General features: G+C 35.4%; 1 long non-coding RNA gene across 1 annotated transcript; it reads left to right on the plus strand.

Moving 5' to 3' along the window:
• The first annotated feature begins 853 nt into the window (after window positions 1–853).
• Window positions 854–4786, plus strand: LOC132910365 (uncharacterized). The gene is made up of 4 exons (XR_009658762.1): window positions 854–2817; window positions 2925–2988; window positions 3051–3216; window positions 3305–4786. It is a non-coding gene; the product is annotated as an uncharacterized LOC132910365 (long non-coding RNA).
• Window positions 4787–6997: the final 2211 nt, after the last annotated feature.

Raw genomic sequence — 6997 nt, forward strand, 5'->3', positions numbered from 1 at the left:
TGTTCAATACCGGACAAAATGGCGAGCTGGTGATCGTGGATATGGAAGGAATATGGAACGTGGAGTACTACGGCTTGGAGCGACGTAACTCGTACTACATTGCACATTAGTCAATAACGTATTCAGAATAAAACGTATTTTCACACCTCTCGAACAAAAACTTTCGTAAATATGATTCACTGTCAAGTTTAACATAAGTGAACGATGTGACTGAATTGTCTGAGGACTCGTGTAACAGTGAGATTATTGGCGCGCTTTTCTAAGTTCGGGGCCCCTCGGCTATAGTCGGACGTGACGTCATCGAACTTCGGATTCCTCCGGATTTCGCATCGTAGAAAATGATAGGGCGTTAAATCCACAGTGGCTTATATTATTTAATAATATTCGAAGATTTACCGTACAGGATTGTTACGTATATATTGTATGTACTGTTTAGAATATTTTCATTTCAATAGCACTATAACGAGTCACGACTGTCATGATGATATTGATAGGATTGAAACCAACGTGAATATTTATATACAAGTTACAACCTAACCACAAACGTAGTAAGAAATAAACAGGTATGAATAGTAATTTTAAAAGTAAATTTTAAAAATGATCCTACTGAATATTGAGAATTATTAATATATTGAACAACTTTTACGATCTCTGCAAAATGTATATTTACGCTAAATATCTTATATTATAGTTACTATTGAGTTGGCAACTAAGTGATTGCGGATTTTGTCAATACCACCTAATGACAAAATCCGCAATCACTTAGTTGCCAACCCAATATGTACACTTTTAGATTTCTTTCCAACTTTGTTTACTTTAAGTTAACATCATTATATCTGTAAAACTTATATAAATTTAATCGTTAACAGTAAATTATCAAGTATCTTCAAATCTACCGCTATTTAAAATGTATAATTAATTGGAATTTGAAGGAAAATATATTTCAACAGTTTGCAACTTTCATAGTAACATTGTCCATGCACACTGAAACGTGATACGAGATTTAATTAATGCATTACTTCGTTTAATTAATATTAACGTACGTAAATTTTCAATTATGAAACAGCAAATAATACAACGAAATCCTTAACTGATATTATATTCTGTCATGTTTGAATGTTTCATATGAAAAATATAATTTTGAGAAAAACGAATGCAACGACCTAAAACAAGTGGAGGATCACGGTAAAGTTGTTTCATTTTTAATTTTATCTTGATTATTGTATTAGTAGAATTGTGGCTGCGTAAACCATTTATTTAACGAATATTATATTGAAACACAAATATATTTTAGGTTACTTGCTATTTGCAATTTACGTCACCAATTGTTATTCCACGATAATTTAATCCATCTGTTCATTTTCTTCAAACGATAATGTTACAAATACTACATAAAAGCATTTCGTATTACAAAACCTTGGTAATCGTTAAATGTAATTAAGAACTGACGTATCCATTTGATATCGACAATAATTTTTACTTAAAGCTTCGATAGAGGTAAGATTCAATCGTGGAATTTACCTTGAAGAAAAAAACGAGACATTGATACTATTATCGTGAAGAGAAAACCTCCCGCGGCTTAAAGCTCTTTCACAAAGCTTCGAGAAACTCATTTTTCCGAGCTTGTACGCGGCTATCCAACCAGTGGAGATTTCCAAGCTCGATAACTTCTTATTCACATCATTCAGTCACTCTGAAATTCGTTATTGACATTATAATAAATTCATGATATTGAAATCTCTTTTTTTCATGTGTTAATCTAGATGCTCGTGTAAAAATGGAAACTCTCTAAAGGGGGAAGTGATCATGATTATTACGTAAAAGTGCAAAGATATACGAAATGTACACTGAATGTGAAAATATACAGAATAGAACATTTATTACGATATTCGGTAATCGAGACGAATTTTTGCTTATGTTTCACTTCTTTAGTTATTTTTATGAAAACATAAATTTCCATAAACATCTTCAGTCTAGTGATAACAAATGATGAAAAACTATTCCATCGAAACTGTTGGTTATTCCAATGTATTAGATAGATGGACAAATTTTGTCGGTTCTTCCATTACATGAAATAAAATATGATCGTGTTCAATAGAAACTAATTCTGCAGAGTAACTACAGACGTCATACTTCAATAATATATAAAAGGACGATGGCTTTTTTTTTATTTTATGTCAATAATCGAAGTGGGGAAATATCAAAGAATGAAATCATGTGTGTCGTTGTACAAGTTTAAGAAAGGTAGAGGTACAAGCTTGCAATGGCATTTATCCAGCGTATGGTAAAGCTATAAATAAAAGAACATGCTAGTGATGGTTTATTTGTCATCGCCCTGAGAATATTTCGCTTCAAGACCAATCGCAGTTAAATGTCAAACGTACTTACTGATGACTTCATAAGCTCTAAGGACTAACAATTCTCTGCAGAGGGATCAGTTAAGAAATAGATGGAAAGGAGTCGTAAAATTAAATTGTTAACGCGAAGTATGAGGTCACATTTTTTAAATAATGGAAAAGTTCGATGCAACTTAACTATAATACAACGAACAATAAAACATTAACACGATGCATTTTCTTATGAAATCTAATATGACTGCATAATAAGCAAATGTAGCCTAAAGCTACTGCAGCTACCCGAGGTTTATTTCAAAGAAAATTGAAACGAAGTAAGTATGCATAGTGTTTGAAGAATAGTATGAGATGCATTTGTTCCATTCACATGTAAGACTGCAGAAATGAGAAGTTGTGAACCCGATGGAATTAAGTATGAAAATTTGCTTTAAACATCAAATATATGGGTATGGCAGTAAGGAAGGTAAAGTAGAAATGTACAAAAATTGATATCAGAAGTTATTATAGTATAATGGAAGAAAGTAAGAGATGAATTAAAAAAAATATTATATTACTTAATATTTTTTTTAGAGGCAGGAAAACTATAAACTTTTATTGATTGGGAGAAATTAAGACAGGAAGGTACATTAAACTGGTAGGAAGCTATAAATTATGTATATTAAACCATATATGAATTTACAAGGATCCTTTTAACAGGTTAATTCTTTCCCGTCCTTGATGTTCAATGTCTAACGAAGGAAATTATTCATGAAGCGAGATAAGAAGTAGTTATGAATTAAAACCATGCGTGTGCGATTTTATTCCTGTGGAAGAAGTATTATATGTAGAGACGAATAGAATGTCAGAGACGCATGCGATGAATGTAAAATAATCCTCGAATCTATTTGAATAAGAAATTTTCTGCAGGACTTGGCTAGATTATGACTGACGCAATTTCTTTTAATTTTCAGAAATATTAAATCATATACTGTAAAAATCAAATAGTTTTGCCATTCTAGAAAAATAACTTATAATCTACTTGTCATAGTATACACTTCAACGCTATTTATATAAATTTACAATCTTCACAATCTCCAATTTCTTATAATACAATAAAGTACAAAATATGTGGCAATAAAAACGAATATAAATACAAATGTAATATGTCAGTATCAGGAATGCATTGTATTCGAAGCAAAAATCCTCTTCTAGCAGAAGAGAATATAGGTACGTAATGGTGCAATAAGCCTGATAAAATATTATTCTTCAAATCAACATTAATTGCAACGTAATATTTTCCCAAGCCATTCAGTTTTACTGAGTCACTAACAAACGTTTCGTAATGGAAACAATCGGAATTGAACGACGCTCATGCATATCATGCATATTCAGGACGTAGCGCGATAAAAATGACGAAACATCCCCGGTTCGACGTTACTTATATTCCCAGTACGTCCTACGACGATATATCAACGTCGCTATACCGTTCAACGAATTTTTCACGCGGAAAATTGCTTCCCCTCTTACGCATCTTCCCGATGTTCTTCGCAGTGCTTCCTATTTCCAGTCGCATAAATACCTTCGCGACCGAATCAGCCATTACTCGAGCGAAACTACTGGAAACACATCTCTGTCTCACGGTTAGAAGCAAAGTCTTTGCTAACTAATTTACTATCCCTTTGGAGTAAGCTTTATGGATATTTGAAGTCATCTCGCTCACACTCGTCCTAAGGCGTATACTCAAGATCGTGCAAAGATGAAGATGGGCCACAGTATGGAATATAGCATAGAGGGTGTATGGGGGAAACATGAAGGATATCCACGATAGCGTCGTTGGTGAAGCGTGACAAAGCAAGGGTTTGCCACTCGAGGTTGGAGCTAGTGTCGAAGGGGAGTTGGAACGGTTCGTTGGACGCGGTGAGACTCCATATACTTCCCTCTGAGGGCTGAGGTTTCCGCGAGCGTAACGCTACCGTGTAAAACAGATGTAGCTGCGTACTGCGTTTGAATTTGAAATGTTCCCTACCTCAAGTCGTAATATGAAGGGGATTTACGAAAGACGTCTAACCGAGGTACTTGAATCGAGGATTTTAGGCGGCCGACAGAGAATATCTGAAGCCTCTGTATTGGTAATTACGCGACCCAGGTCGATTTATGTCTGACCTAAATTAAATCCTTCCAAGCGTAAATTTATCTATCGGTATAAGCGGAGGAACGCGACATGTGGAGTGTAAAATACATTCTGCCTTTAAAGTGTTATTCTGTAGATAGCGATAGAAGCAAGAGCGCTGTCACGTGACGATAGATAAAAGATTAAGTTCTTCCGCCGTGTATATTAGAGTACATTAACGGGGGAATCTATAAATGTGACACAGGAATCGAATTAAGGATATTACCCGTGGAAAAAGTTCTCGCTGCTAACTCGAACCTTTTATCGAACCCTCTCTCTCTCTCTCTCTTTCTGCAATGTGCAATAAAGTTATTAGCATGAAAAAATTCCATCAAACGTAGGAAACGCTGTAACATTTGTCAAAATTGACGAGTTTATAGAAATTTAACAATGGTACTAATGATACATTAAAAAGAAACTCACCCGTGTTATGTATGCAAATAACACTAATGATAAAATGTTAGAAAATTAAGGTCCTCGAGAGACCTCGTGTCATGCGGGAGAATTCAATTTCTGTTTCTCGTTGAGTTGCTATCCTTCGAAATATGTACCGAATTGTTCGTTATCCGGTCATTCTGTTTGCATTAGACCTAGAAGGGGAGTTAAGGACACTAGCGAAATAGAGTTAATCGCGCTAAATTTACATAAACCAAGAGGATCGGGTGGAAGGAGATGTTAGAGCGCAGTTAGTGGGCGGATAACTATGGCGACCAACGCGAAACATTTTATCGCAACACGGTGGAGAAACTATGGAAGTACATCGGCGCGAAACGTTGGAAGTGTCGAGAAAGTCGATAGCTGCGATCAGATTCACTACCAAATTTAAATTAAATTTGGGAAATTCACTCGATCAGTGACGCAGTTTTACAGAGGGGACTGAACGACTGTTAATTTCAGTTAAATCGAACGTGACAGACGTCTACAAATGAAACGGGGCATAATGTTGAAGAAGGGAGACAAGAGAAGACAAAGAATACAATTAAATGCTAAACATCTCCCATTACGCGTTTGGAAATAAAGTTCAGTTTTCAGCCCCCAGAGAATGGGAATAATTCGCGATAGAAAAAGAGGATGTGGAAAGGTGTTATGAGGCTTAGTGAGTGTCATAGACGTCGAGGAGCAAAGAGAAATCACGATGGCGGAAGTGACGCGTTGAAGGGAAAACTACGATAATGAGAGGAAAGAAGGAAACGAGTAGATGAGAAAAAAGGAATCTCGGCAGGATCGTGGAGCGCAAACAAATAATTGGATGACGGAAATGGGAATGAACTTTTCTAATTATTCATGCGGTTGCGTGTTTCTCGTCTGCGTCGCTTTAGAAATTAATCATTTTTATTTCCACTCGCCGAGCGCACAAGCGATTAACTCTCTTCTTGCGCGTCCTTGTTCATTGCTCTATTTCCCGTTGAAAATTCCCAGACTCGCTTTATGGCGTTCCGAGTGAGCAAAATTTCTAAAAGGTTACGGCGATAGTAGCGGGTTACCTGTCGGCATAAGATGGGAATAGTAAAGGTGAAAGGGTCAAACGAGGGATAGATATCCAGAGACGATGCTAAGAAAGATGAACGCGACGAACGTTCGAATATCGCATAAACGAAAACGTGTAAGGATAGACCTGAATTGTCTTTTCCCTTCTTATGTTCCGTAACTTTGTCGTGCGTAAAAAGGTACAATATATGATGATATATGATTAATATACAATGTGTCATAACTTTACCAGCCAAATATTGATGGAATTTTCGATAGACACGAATAAAAGGACATGTTGCATAGGTATAGGATGTTTATAATGTTCATTAAAAATACGAAATATGAAAAGAATATTGTAAGACAAAAATAGATCCACTATGATGAAATGAATTCTTCTTAATGAATTCTTCATATCAGTTCGTCATGTATATTGATACTTGTTTAGTATATCGCTTTTACAAAGTTACACGTAAAAATATAGAGGTACGGGAATCAAGAGCAATATTCGCAGACTCAGAAATTATTCTCTTTCTATTCTCAATTTTTGTTAAAAATAATTCCAGTAAAGCTTCAAACGATCTATGTTTATGCAACATCTTCTTAAATTCTTAATTTTATGGAACTTCTTGACAAAATTTGATCGAAGAAACTGAAACATGTGGTAGCGTATAAATATATAATATATAATTATCATAAACATAATATATAATATATACAGACATATAATAATGCAATTTTCTACGCAAGATCTTTCACCAAAGTATCGAGATCTACCATCTGCTTCTCAATGTATACGCCAAACACCCGGTTCACGATCAATCATCACGATATCACTGTTTAATCCTAAAACGAAATAATCGTTCCATTGCCATCGAGCTTTCTCCCCTCGCTAAGCCGACAGTCGGTCGCATTGGCATTTGCAAATTCACTTACGACGGTGCTTCTATCTTAATCAGTGTGCCCAAAACAATCTCCCTCGCTTCGACCAAACATCCCCTATCGAAATCGTATTCGCCGTAGGGTA

This window comes from Bombus pascuorum, chromosome 1, assembly GCF_905332965.1.
Source record: "Bombus pascuorum chromosome 1, iyBomPasc1.1, whole genome shotgun sequence".
Taxonomy (NCBI): Eukaryota; Metazoa; Arthropoda; class Insecta; order Hymenoptera; family Apidae; genus Bombus; species Bombus pascuorum.